Raw genomic sequence first — 14,415 nt, forward strand, 5'->3', positions numbered from 1 at the left:
GTGCATGGACATAAGATAATAAAGGAGAGTCCTGGAGCAAAACTGTTAACCAACTGCCATGATATTTATAAGAGTGATGCATGGTAATGTGGATATTTCCTGTTATCCAACAACAACGACAAAAACAAGTGAGGAAAATCTCTTTTGCCCAAAGATAACCTCAACCAGTTATTTGGTGCCAAAAAAAATGTACCACCGCTCTAGATCAGTAATACTTCAGAGAATTCCAACGGCTATTATGTATGCAGGTTTAGTCACCACGCTTACCCCTACTCATTTACACTATGTGACTTCCATTTTAAAATAAATTATCCTGGAAAGATTCCCAGATCAGTATGTGAGATTGGTACAAGGCCAAGTCATTTCCGAGTGGTTTCCATCCATGTCCATAACCAGCACCAGTTATTTATTTATTTATTTATTTATTTATTTATTTATTTATTTATTTATTTATTTATTTATTATTTTTTGAAATTCACTCATTGGTTTTTAATAGAAACCGTGAGGTTTCTCAATGCATTTTCAATTTTACCCACTTATAAAGAATTTCCCAAGTTAATTTTACTAAACAAAACCTTCCGAGTGTCTACCATTTCCTTTAGGAGTTCAGTAAACATCAACATTACATTTCAGTATAAAATCTTTAGAAACGTCTTAAGAATGTGTACACAGTTGAACTTTGAATCTTTTGGTTTGTAATCACCGAGCCCATGACATTCAAAGCCATACAAATCCTTACATTATTAACAGTGATACGCTTGAATTTCTTAGACAGTATCCTTGGTCAAAGCGTTGGAATCCAGTTAAAACTCAGAAAGGTGTGGGATTGAGAATACCCACTACTGCAATTGGTGTTGAGAATACCAACTATTGCAACAACTTTCCACACATATTCGATCTTTCGTCCAGAAAGAGTGGCAGTCAAAAAAGGAAAGAAAGAAAGAAAATGAGGCGGGAGGAGCCAGAGGTGGGAGAACAGCAAGGAAATTCTAGCTGTATTACACAAGCATGGAACCAAATTCCTTTGGAGGGGGTGGGGGTGGAAGTCTGACGACTTCAGACCAATGAGGGAACAAGAGAGCACATGGATCTGCACCTACAGTCCTGGAGACATCTCAATCTGGGGTTAGGAAGAAAGGGGACCTCCCTTGCGGTCCAGGGGTCTCCTCCCTCCGCAGACCCGGTGCTGGGAGGCAGCAGAGGGGCACAGCTGCTGCGGAGTCCCAGCAGGCGGCGCCGCATCCCGGGGGCGCGGGCCGGGACCATCTGGTGCTTCTTCGCCCATAAAGTGTACTAGGGGACGCGGGTCCCGGCTGTCCCTGGTTCATCCCTCCAGGCACAACCCGTCCCGGGGCTGAGAGGTCGCGCGGCGGTGGCCCGCATCTCACGCCCAGGCACTGGGAAGCGGCGGAGTCTCACCACGGGTTCCAGGTTCACTCCCAGGACTTGGCGCGCCTGGCGCCGCGCTTCTGCCAGGCTGCTCTCGACCCACACGTCGTCCACTCCGCGAATGGTGGGGCAGGTGGTCAGCGTCGGGGTGGCCGCCCTCCCACTCTCCTCCAGGGTGCGGCCCCCGGAGGAGGGCCCGGGGGCCATGGGCTTGCGGTGGCTGCTGTCTTCGCGGGAGGGCGGCGGCGGGGGGCGGCATCTTCCTCTGGCCGACCGCCACCGTCCGGGCTCCGTGGCGCCTCCGCCTGGCAGCTGGCCGGCCCGTCTGGAGGCAGGCCTCCGGGGGCTCCTACCTCCGCGTGTACACCATCTTCTCCTCAGGCGCCTCCAGGGCGGCCCCTCCTGCAGCGCTAGAGGCTCCTTCCCCTGCTGCCAGGGCCAGGGCCTCCTGGGGCCAGCGCCCCCAGCTTCTTCTTGCTGCTCAGGATGTGAGGCCACTAGGGGCCGCCCGCGCTTGCCAGGTCTCGCGGCCGCCGCATGGCCCTGATGAATTTTCTACCATGAAGCCAAATCAGGAGGCAGGCTGTGAGAGTTACATCGCAGTTGCTAGGAGACCAGGCGCTTTGTGAGGTCACAATGTCTGCATATCTTATCACGGTGGGCTGCCCAAAGCTGCCTTAGGTTTGGCTGTGTTTAAGACTATGCCCTTGAGAAAGACCTGTACCTAATCTTACCTGAGAAGGCCCATAATTCTTCACGAGTTCAAGAGGGTTGTCTTAGAGGTGAATGCACGGGTGCTTCAGCCTCCATTAATTCCATCTAACATGAAATGACACTTAGCGGTGGACAGTACACACACCTTGCAATCAAACATGACTCTAAGAGGGTTTTAGCTAATTAAATGCCTTGTCATGCAACGCACTGAAAGCCAAATTGAAATAACTACTCTACCCTTTCAAACAATACCGATATACTGTGCCTTGCTTAGGGTTCCATACCTGTGTTGCTACAGCTCACAGTTCAGGAAGCTGTTCTTCACAGCAGCAGCAAACAGTTTGCCTAGTTAGTATCCATGCTCACTTTCATGCAGCTTAGGGAAGACCGAGTCATTGTGTGCTTAAGAGCAAAGTGGCAACGAATTCTGTGTGAGTGGCCAGTAGGGCATTCAGTGCCACTAAAACCTATTCACTACCTACCAATTCATGAATATTTCAGGTAAGGCATACACAAGGTAGTAAGAGACCATATGGGATTCCAAGGGTAGAAAACGTGTTACACCGTCCGTGTAAGTGCTTTTGAAAGCAACCAGCATAGTCCATCCATCATCACCACATACACAATTCATTCACAAAATACTACAAAGACCACCTACCATGATCAACTGAAATCCACTTCGTATGAAAGGATGACTCCAAACTAGGTGAATCACTAAGAGTGAAAAGTCATGGTAACAATCAGAAGAGAAACTTGCCAAGGTCAACGTGATACTTGTGACAGGCCTCTGTCTTTATTCAACTCCTTTTCTTAAACACACAAAACTTTCATCTACGCAGCTTAAGCTACTACTACCTCACGCTCATAAAGTGCTGAAAATGGAAAGCAATCTCATATACAGTAAGAGCAACCCCTGGATTTCCTTTTTCATTCAATGTAATTTATTTTCAAATTGGTTTCCACGCAACACCCAGGGTTCATCCGAACAGGTGCCCTCCTCAATGCCCGTCACCCACTTTCCCCTCTCCCCAACCCCACGTCAACCCTCGGTCTGTTATCAGTATTGAAGAGTCTCTTATGGTTTGCCTCCCTCCCTCTCTATAACTTTTTCCCCCCATCGCCTCCCCCATGGTCTTCCGCTGAGTTTCTCAGGATCCACACATGGATGAAAACATATGGTATCGGTCTTTCTCTGCCTGACTTATTTCACGTAGCATAATACCCCCCCCCCAGTTCCATCCACGTTGCCACAAATGGCCAGATTTCATTCTTATTGCCAAGTAGTATTCCATTGTATATACATAAACCACAACTTCTTTATTCTCTTGTCAGTTGATGGACAGCTAGGCTCTTTCCATAGTTTGGCTGTTGTTGAAAGTAGTGCTATAAACATTGGGGTACATGTGCCCCTATGTCTCAGCACTCCTCTACCCCTTGGGTAAATTCCTAGCAGTGCTGTTGCTGGGTCTTAGGGTAGATCTATTTTTAATGATTTGAGGAACCTCCACACTGTTTTCCACAGCGGCTGCACCAGGTTGCATTCCCACCAACAGTGCAAGAGGGTTCCTGTTTCTCCACATCCTCACCAGCATCTATAGTCTTCTAATTTGCTCACATCAGCCACTCTGACTGGCATGAGGTGGTATCTCAGTGCGGTTTTGATTTGGATTTCCCTGACGGGGAGTGCTGTTGAGCATCTTTTCATGTGTCTCTTGACAATCTGGATGTCTTTTTTAGAACAGTGTCTGTTCAAGTCTTCTGCCTGTTTCTTCACTGGATTATTTGTTTCCCGGGTGTGGAGTTGGTGAGTTCTTTTTAAAGGTTTTGGATACTAGCCAATTATCCAGTATGACTTTTGCACACATCTTTTCCCATTCGGTCAGTTGCCTTTTAGTTTTGTTGATTGTTTCCTTCACTGTGGAGAAGATTTTCATTTTGATGAGGTCCCGGTAGTTCATTTTTGCTTTTAGTTCCATTGCCTTCGGAGATGTTTCAAATAAGAACTTGCTGACGCTGAGGTCAGAGATGATTTTTCCTGCTTTCTCCTCAAGTGTTTGATGGTTTCCTGTCTCACATTCACGTCCTTCATCCATTGTGAGTTTATTTTTGAGAGTGGTGTAAGAAAGTGGTCTAGTTTCATTCTTCTGCATGTTGCTGTCCACTTCTCTCAGCACCATTTGTTAAAGAGACTGTCTTTTTTTCCATTGGATATTCTTTCCTGCTCTGTCAAAGATTAGTTGGCCATACGTATGTGGGTCCAGTTCTGGGGTCTCTATTCTATGCCATTAAGTCTATGTATTTGTTTCTGTGCCAATACCATGCTGTCTTGATGGTTATAGCTTTGTGGTAGTGGCTAAAGTCTGGCATTGTGGTGCCTCTCACTTTGGTTTTCTTCTTCAGTATTACTTTGGCTATTCAGGGTCTTTTGTGGTTCCATACACATTTTATGATTGCTTGTTCCAGCTTGGAGAAGAATGCTGGTGCAATGTAATTGGGGCTACATATAATGTGAGGACTGCGTTGGGTCGTATTGACATTTTGTCAATATTTATTCTTCCAATCCCCGAGCATGGAATGTTTTTCGCTTTCTCTGTATCTTCTTCAATATCCTTCACAAGCTTTCTATAGTTTTCAGCATACAGATCTTTTACATCTTTGGTTAGGTTTATTCCTTGGTATTTTTTGACTCTTGGTGCATTTTAAATTGGATCCGTTTCTTTATTTCTCTTTCTGTTGCTTCATTACTGGTGTATAAAACGCAACCAATTTCTGTACATTGATTTTGTACCCTGCACCATTGCTAAATTCATGTATCAATGCTAGAGGACTTTTGGTGGAGTCTGTCGGATTTTCCATGTATAGTGTCATGTTGTCTGCAAAAGTGGAAGTTTGAATTCATCGTTGCAAATGATGACACCTTTAATTTCATTTATTGTCTGATTACTGATGCTAAGACTTCCAACACTATGTTCAACAACGGGGTGATATTGGACATCTCTGTCTTATTCCTGATCTCAGGGGGAATGCTCTCAGTGTTTCCCCATTGAGGACGATATTTACTGTGGCTTCTCATAAATGGCTTTTATGATGTTTAAAGTAGGTTCCTTCTATCCCAACTTTCTTGAGCGTTTGTATTAAGTAAGGACGCTGTATTTTCTCAAATACTTTTTCTGCATCTATTGACAGTGTACTATGGTTCTTATCTTTTCTTTTATTAATGTGATGTAGCACATTGATTGATTTGTGAATATTGCACTAGCCCTGCAGGCCAGGAATGAATGCCGCTTGATCGTGTTGAATACTTTCTATATTCTATTGAATGAGATTTGCTAGTATCTTGTTGGGAATTTTTGCACCCCTATTCATCAGGGATATTGGCCTGTAATTCTCCTTTTTTTTCTGTGTCTCTGTCTGATTTGGGAATTAAAGTAATGCTGGCTTCATAAAATGAGTCTGGAAGTTTTCCTTTCATTTCCATATTTTGGAACAGCTTGGGAAGGATAGCTATTATCTCTACGTTAAATGTCTGCTAGAATTCGCCAGGGAAGCCACCTTGTCTAGGACTCTTATTTATTGGGATATTTTTGATAACTGATTCAATTTCCTCACTAGTTATGGGTCCGTACACATTTTCTATTTCTTCCCGTTTGAATTTTGGAAGTGTGTGGGTATGGAGGCATTTGTCCATTTCTTCCAGGTTGTCCAGTTTGTTGGCATAGAAGATCTTATAGTGTTTCCTGATGATTGCTTGAATTTCTGAGGGATTCGTTGTCATAATTCCATTTTCATTTGTGATTTTACCTGTTTGGGTCCCCTCTCTTTTCTTTTTGAGAAGCCAGGCTAGACGTTTATCACTTTTGTGTATTTTCTCAAAAACACAATTCTTGGTTTCATTGATGTGCTCTACTGTTTTCCTTTAGACTCCATATTGCTTATTTCTGCTCTGATCTTTATTATTTCTCTACTTCTGCTCGGTTTGGGGTGTCTTGCTCTTCTGCTTCTAGTTCCTGTAGGTGTGCTGTTAGATTTTGTATTGGGGATTTTTCTTGTTTCTTGAGATAGGCCTGGATAGCAATGTTTGTTGTTGCTGTTGTTGTTTTGTTTTGTTTTTTGTTTTGTTTTGTTTTGTTTTGCTTTGTTTTGTTGTTCCCTGTCAGGACTGCCCTTGCTGCATCCCGAAGGGTTTGTATTGTTGTATTTCGTTTTCATTTGTTTCCTTATATCTTTTAATTTCTTCTCAAATTGCCTGGTTGACCCATTTATTCGTTAGTGGGATGTTTTTTAACCTCCATGCTTTTGGAGATTTTCCATCCTTTTTTCTGTGGTTAATTTAATGTCCCTGCAATTACCACATTCTTATCAACAAGTTTCTGTATGTTTTTAATTAATTGTTTTATATATGTGTGTGTCTCCGAATTTGGTGTGTAGACATTTAAAATGTTTAGCTCTTCCTGATGGAGAGACACTGAAATTAAAATAAAAAGCTCTTCGTCATCTCTTGTTACAGTCTTCAATTTGAACTCTACTTTGCATGATATAAGTTGGCTACTCCAGGATTCTTTTGACCTCCAGTAGCATGATAGATAGTTCTCCATCCCCTCCCTTTCAATCTGAAGGTGTCCTCATGTCTAAAATCAGTCTCTTGTAGACAGCAAAGAGATGGGTCTTGTTTTTTTTTTGTTTTTTTGTTTTTTTTTTCTATCCATTCTGATACGCTATGTTGTTTGGTTGGAGCATTTAGTCCATTGAAATTCAGTGTTATTAGGGAAAGATATGCGTTTAGAGTCATTGTGATGTCCGTAGGTTTCATGCTTACAGTGGTGCACCAGTTTCCTTTCCCACCAACAGTGAGAGAGGGTTACTCTTTCTCCATATGCTCGGCAGCATCTGTGGTTTCCTGAGTTGCTCATTTTAGCCACACTGACTAGTGTGAGGTGGTATCTCAGTGTGGCTTTGATTTGTATTTTCCTGATGATGAGTGACGTTGAGCATCTTTTCATGTGTCTGTGGGCCATCTGGATGTCTCCTTTGGAAAAGTGTCTATTCATGTCTTCTGCCCATTTTTTCACTGTATTACATTTTCCAGGTGTGACTTGGGTAAGTTCTTTATACATTTTGTATACTAACCCTTTACCAATATGTCATTCGCAAATATCTTCACTCCTCAATCGGTTGCCTTTTAATTTTGCTGATTGTTTCCTTTGCAGTGCAGAAGATTTTTATCTAGACCAGGTCCTGATAATTCATTTTTCCTTTTCATTCCCTTGGCTTTTGAGACATGCCAAGGAAGAAATGGCTGCAGTTGAGGTCAAAGGGTTTTTTTCCTCTTTTCTCCTCTAGTGTTTTGATGGTTTCCTGTCTACATTTAAGTCTTTCATCCATTTTGCATTTATTTTTGTGCACGTTGTAAGAAAGTCATCTAGTTGATTCTTCACCATGTTGCTGTTCAGTTCTCCCAGCACCACTTGTAAAGAGACTGTCTTCTATCCATTGGATTCTCTTTCCAGCTTTGTCAAAGATTAGTTCACCATACATTTGTGGGGCCCCTTCTGGGTTCTCTACTCTGTTTCATTGGTTAATGTGCCTGTTTCTGTGCCAATGTCATACTATCTTGATGATTACAGCTCCATAGGAAAGGGGAAGTCTGGGCTGCCTCCCACTTTGGCTTTCTTTTTTCAACATAAGTTTGAGTACTCAGGGTCTTTGGTTGTTCCATGCCAATTTTCAGGTTGCTTACTCTAGTCTGGAGAAGAATGTTGGTACAATTTTGATTGGTATTGCATTAAATGTGTAGATTGCTTTGGGTAGTATTGACATTTTAACACTATTCATTCTTCCACTCTATGGGAATGGATTGTTTGTTTGTTTGTTTGTTTGTTTGTTTGTTTCTGATTTTGTTATGTCTTCATCATTTCCCTTCATACATTGTCTATACTTTTCACCGTACAGATCTTTTACATCTTTGGTTGGGTTTCTTGCTAGGTATTTTAGGGTTCTTGGTGAAATTGTAATTGGCATTGATTTCTTGACTTCTCTTTCTGTTGCTTCCTTATTGGTGTATAGAAATGCAACCAGTTTCTTTACACTGATTTTGTATCCTGTGAGTTTGGTCAATTCATGTATCAGATCTAGCAGCGTTTTCATGGAGTCTTTTGGGTTTTCCGCGTTCAGTCTCATGTCATCTTTGAAAGGCCAAAGTTTGAATTTCAGTGATATATGTTCAGTTAAGTGTAGTTAAAAAGAATTTACCCTTTGGGCTCTATGTTACCTTCATAATTTCGCAATAAGTGAGAAATAAGCAAGAACTGTGCATGTTATCCCCCATTAGATTTGGTAACTGGAATCTAACTCTTTAAAATATATTGAATTCCTCATGATATGGATAGAGGTATGAAACATCTAACTTCACCCAGTGCACACGAGTGTATTTGTAAACACATATGCTAATCAGCAAAATTGTAATACTAGTGAGGTGTACTAAAGTTTACATGTTCATTGTCCAGATAATATTGTTTTACTGTCTTTATGGTAGCAGCCCAAATAAGATATGTGGAATCAAGGAGAGAATCCAGAACCTACAGGGTACACTCTCCATGCTCTATTCTGGCTTTCAAATAAATGAACAAATGGAATTAAAAAAAAATAGATTGCACTGGTAATCATGTTTATTGCAATTGTGCAATAACTTTTTATGGAGTCTAGCCATAATAAGAGTGCACGTGAATAGGGTTTGGAAATAACACCTATTTGTAACTTTGTTTGACATGACAAAATCATTAGCAAAATATACTTTCAAAAACTTTATAATTTTTACTATTCATTTTTTCAGATATTCTATAAGACCCAATAACGTATTACTCCACATGTAGAAGAGCAAAGGTAGAAATGGTGAACTTTGCATGTGTTACAAAGGCTATCACATAATATTATTTGATATCCTAGAATTTTAAACAACTATACAGCTGCACGGCTCATGCTAGGTATTTAAACCTTGACATATTTTAGCTTTCTGTTTTTCATTATTTAAAAGTTTTTTTAGAATTAGCTTTTGCTACAATCGCATAACTATTAACTTGGGTAATAGACATCCAAGTTTCCAGCTTATCTGTTTTTGTATCAGTGATTAAGACCAATCCCTATGTCATTGCCTTTTTAATTAACCATGGCTATGTTTTAGTTTTTTATCACTGCAATACTAAATTCTCTGTTGTCTTGTATGCCTTTTTTTAAGCCCAGTGATTAATCTTATGACGATTAATCTAAATTCTTGCTGTTATACTGCTTTTATCTATTTTGATCAATTCTTTAAAGGTCACTTCCTCCTGGAATTTCGTCTGACAGGAATTCTTCGGTTTCATCATTGTGGATAGTTTTCTATTCCTTATGTGTTTTGACGTTTTTGTTTAACGTTGTTTAACATTTTTGTTGTTGTTGTTGTTGTTGTTGTCGTTGTTGTGTTGCTTTGTTTTGTTTTGTTTTATGTGCTCTCCTCTGAGAGCACTGCTGCATTAAAGTGGGCTCATCCCCTCTTCATGGCCTGGCCCTTCCAGAGGGCCCTTTCTGTTTTGGAAAGTGTTTCTTGCTTTGCGTTGCTATGACTTTTCGTTGTTTGATTTCTCATCTCAGAGTGATTTTTGAAAATCCCACGAGGTGTGCTTTGATTTGCTCCTTGAAGTACCGAATGAAGTAATTGGAGGTTTGCACTATCTTGACAGGGGTTAAAACACCTTAAGTTGCCATGCATGGATGTTCTTGCCCTTCCCAACAATGGGGGTTTCTCCTGGTAGTGAGATCCTGGAGATGTGATGGCGCCAAAGCCCGGGCTCCACACAGACGGCTCCTCCGAAAGGCTCTGGGCAGCTGCACTTATGAAAGCCGCTCATTTTCTGATTTCCCAGAGGTTACCTTGGGCAAAATTGTGGATTTTTTAAATTACCTGGCCCCATCAATTTCTTCTACCAGCCAGATCTTCGATTGTAGTCAAATGATACCTCAGAGTTTGCTTTTCCAATTTGTAAGGGGAAGTATAACGCCTATGTTCAGTATAGTTGTGAGATTATTGGTAATGCCTGTAAAACGTGTGGAAAAAATCCTGGCACATTACACTCATGTACAAAACAAAAACACTGTATTTTGTTTTGATTTCCTCATAGTTGTCACTACATCCATGCAAAGTGTATCTCCAGGGTGGGGTCTTTTGTAGGTCAAAATGTAAGCTACACCATAGAAGAAGAAGAAGAAGAAGAAGAAGAAGAAGAAGAAGAAGAAGAAGAAGAAGAAGAAGAAGAAGAAGAAGAAGAAGAAGAAGAAAAGAACAAGAAGAAGAACAAGAAGAACAAGAAGAAGAAAAGAACAAGAAGAACAAGAAGAAAGAGGAGGAGGAGGAGGGGGAGGGGGAGGGGGAGGGGGAGGAGGAGGAAGAGGAGTCCTCAGGAGGAGGAGGAGGAGGAGAAGAAGAAGAAGAAGAAGAAGAAGAAGAAGAAGAAGAAGAAGAAGAAGAAGAAGAAGAAGAAGAAGAAGAAGAAGAAGAAGAAGTAGGAGGAGGAGGAGGGGGAGGGGGAGGGGAGGGGGAGGGGGAGGAAGAGGAGTCCTCAGGAGAAGAAGAAGAAGAAGAAGAAGAAGAAGAAGAAGAAGAAGAAGAAGAAGGAGGAGGAGGAGGAGGAGGAGGAGGAGGAGGAGGAGGAGGAGGAGGAGGAGGAGGAGGAGAAGGAGAAGGAGAAGGAGAAGGAGAAGGAGAAGGAGAAGGAGAAGGAGAAGGAGAAGGAGAAGGAGAAGGAGAAGGAGAAGGAGAAGGAGAAGGAGAAGGAGAAGGAGAAGGAGAAGGAGAAGGAGAAGGAGAAGGAGAAGGAGAAGGAGAAGGAGAAGGAGAAGGAGAAGGAGAAGGAGAAGAAAGATGGGGAGGGGGAGGGGGAGAAAAGTGATGTCAATATGGCCAGAAAATAATTTTTACATTGCATTTTATTGTCCAGAAAGTGGAACCCATTGAGAATTCCTTAAACTGGATTCATCTCCTCCTTTTGTCTGGGGATTTCAACATCTACCCTAGTGGTTCTTAACCCAAGCTCAAATTAGAATGATCTGTGGAACTGCCATCCAGACATCAGGGTGATTATGATGTACAGCCAGGGTTTAAGGCTAAGGCAGCTAACTAAACATTAACGTGCTGTAATAGATATGCTTCATGCTGAGCACAGTAAAAGGGAAATGTTCATAGCAGCCTTCCGAATAATAAGTACAGTATGGAAACATACATTCCAGACGTGAATCAACAGTAGAATGGATAAGCAAATTGTTAAACAATCATGTAAGAGAATATAATGTGGAAGTACCAATCCCTGAGTTACACCTATCCAAAACAACACCGATGAGCCTTATAATGTTGAACGGAAGAAGCCAGATCTAAAGAAATGCATATTATTCCATTATATTTTTAGAAAATTCAAACATGGACTAATTTAATCTCTGTTGCTCAAGGTCAGGATATTGATTACGTTGGGGAAGGGAGATGGAGCAGGAATGGGGAGTGATCGCAGGGAGATGGTGCTGGTAATGTCCTCCTTTTGGAGTTTCATGGAAGTTAGAGGCCTAAGGTTATACAATATAAAATTATGTATTTACTTTACATTTTCAGTATGTCCACAAACCTATATGCTGAACTAATTGCAGAAGTTCATCTGTATTAAAAGCAATAGAATCCTTTGAAATAAGCTCTTTGGCCAAAAAAAATAGTAACAAAAGTTGACAGTGGGATGGATCATTATGTGTCATGATTTGCTACTAGTTCTTGTTTTGTTTGTTTCTTTGTCTGTCTGTTTGTTGGCTTGCTTGCTTGTTTGTTCGTGTTTAATATGATGTGGTCCTGGAGCAGACCCACTGAAGATGATATTTTGGAAGTTAATATATTAATTAGAGTAAGTGGGTTGATGAATCTGTTCACTAAAGTCTTTCCTAAAGCCAATAGCATATGGTGTAAAGCCTATTATATGATTTTCAAACAAATGTAATTTCTTATATACTCACAGTTTTTATGGACTCTTGTGTGGCTCAGTTGGTCAAGCATCTGACTTCAGGTCAGGTCATGATCTCACAGTCTGTCAGTTTGAGCCCGGAATCGGATTTGGATTTTGGATTTTCTCTCTGTCTCTCTCTCTCTGTCTCTCTGTCTATCTCTCTATCTGTCTCTCTGTCTCTGTCTCTCTCTCTGTCTCTCTTTCTCTCTCTCTCTCTCTCTCTCTCTCTCTCTCTCTCTCTCTCTCTCTCTCTCTCCCGAATTTTACTCTTTCTCTCTCTCTTAAAAATAGATCAACATTAAAAAAATAAAACAATAAAAAAAATAATAATGTTGATTTTGAGACAGAGAGAGCACAAACAGAGAAGGGGCAAACAGAGGACACAGATGATCCAAAGTGAGTTTTATGCTGATAGCACTGAATCTGGTGTGGTGCTTGTATTCACAAATGTGAGATCATGACCTGAGCAGAGGTTGGACACTCAGCTGACTCAGCTACCCAGGTATCCCTAGACTCCCATTGTAATCTAGACCTTAGCAACGTTAACACTGGACTATTTGAAATTATCCTTGATATGTTGAATGTACCTAATAAATTTATGAATTGAAACCCTTTACTTATTTAAATGACACTAGACTGAATCATTTATTTGAAACGTTATTTTATGATTATGGTAGTCTTAAAGTTTATTGCACAAAATTTAGAAAATTAAAAAAAAGAAGAAAGAAAAATGGTCATAAGTCAAACACCTGGAGATAAGCATATCTAAACACCTTTTTTTTAATGTTTATGTATTTTTGGCAGAGAGAGAGAATGAGAGAGAGATGAGCAAGAGTGAGGGATGGGAGGAGAGAGAGAGATAGAATCATAAGCAGGCTCCACGCTGTCAGTGCAGAGCCCAATATGCAGCTTGGTCCCACACACTGTGGAATCATAACTGAGCTGGAATCTAGAGCCAGATGCTTAACCGACTGAGCCATTCAGGTGCCCCTGGAGGTAAGCACCTCTAACACTGTGGTATAATCGCCACGGAAGAGCTATATGTACATGCATTAACCAAAATTAGCTATGTAGCTGTGAATCCCATTTCTGGTCATCTAGTGATATGAGCAGTTCGCTAGGTCATAAATGTTCTGCAGGTCTATGAATTTTAAAGGCCACATAGCATGCCATAACCTATTTAAACACTGCTATTGATCATTGAGTGTGTTCCATTTTCTTGCTTCAATTAGTTGCTACAAGTAGAATTAGCTTTTCATGGTCTAGACACAGTTTAGTAAATGTCAATTAAAAAATAAAAAGAACTGCAGCCGGTAATGTGAGGCGGAGGAACAGGTATGACCAGATGTGGCTTCACCTTGTCTATTGCTGGCAGTGTTTACATCCTTCTCTCCCTCATCCTCTTTTTCTCCTCCTTGACCCACAACCTCCACCTCTTTATTCCTCCTTCTTCTCATCCTCGTTTCTCTGTCTATACTGGCCTCCTTGCTTCCCATCAGTACACACGTTCACACTCCTGCCTTGGGGAATTCATGGGTCCTTCTGCCTAGATCACCTTCCCGTCAGCAGGTAGTTCTCTCATTTCCTTGAGGTATTTATTCAACTGACACCTTTTTCAGCAGGACCCTCTGTGTCTAGTATTTCACCCTGTCTAGTATTTCACACCCCCTCCCCCAATTCTTCTATCCTCTCCAAGATGTATTTCCTTTTTTCCCCATTCATTATTCTCTACCATAGTTTCTATTTCCATTATCTTTGTCAGTCCCCCCACTGGACTATTAAGCACCAAGATCACAGTGATCCTTGCTCCTTTTGTTCACTAATGGATCCTCTGGGTGTAGACTGTGTTGTCTCATTCTAAGTGCTCCAAAAGTTTTTATTGAAAGATTCAATGAATCAACATCACTCCTTCTTTCTTATGAAAGTTTTATAATTTTGTACTTTACACTTACATCTATGATCCATTTGGGTGAATATTTGTATAAGTTATGAATTTAGGTCAAGGCCTCTCTTAATTAATTAATCAATGAACAGATTAATTAAACAAATAATTACTTAGTTCATTGATTACTATTGCATACGAACACTTAATTGTTCCAGTAACACTTGATGAAAGACTATATCCCTTTTTCTGTTAGGTTGGCTATATGTCATTATCAGAAGTTGGGTGAGGATGCTTGTGTATGGGGTCAGTTTCTGGATTCTCTGTTCTATCTCTTGACCTGTGTCTCCATCTTTCTTCAATATCACACTGCCTTGATTACGGGAGGTTTATATTGAGTCTTAAAATTGTGCAACATGA

The 14,415-nt window shown here is 41.0% G+C and overlaps 1 pseudogene; it reads right to left on the reverse strand.

Annotated features, from left to right (window-relative positions):
- Positions 1–1,052: 1,052 nt before the first annotated feature.
- On the reverse strand, positions 1,053–13,570 carry LOC128776079 (uncharacterized; annotated as a pseudogene).
- Positions 13,571–14,415: the final 845 nt, after the last annotated feature.

Source organism: Panthera pardus, unplaced genomic scaffold (genome assembly GCF_024362965.1).
Source record: "Panthera pardus isolate Hobbes unplaced genomic scaffold, ASM2436296v1 HiC_scaffold_119, whole genome shotgun sequence".
In the NCBI taxonomy this organism is placed as follows: Eukaryota; Metazoa; Chordata; class Mammalia; order Carnivora; family Felidae; genus Panthera; species Panthera pardus.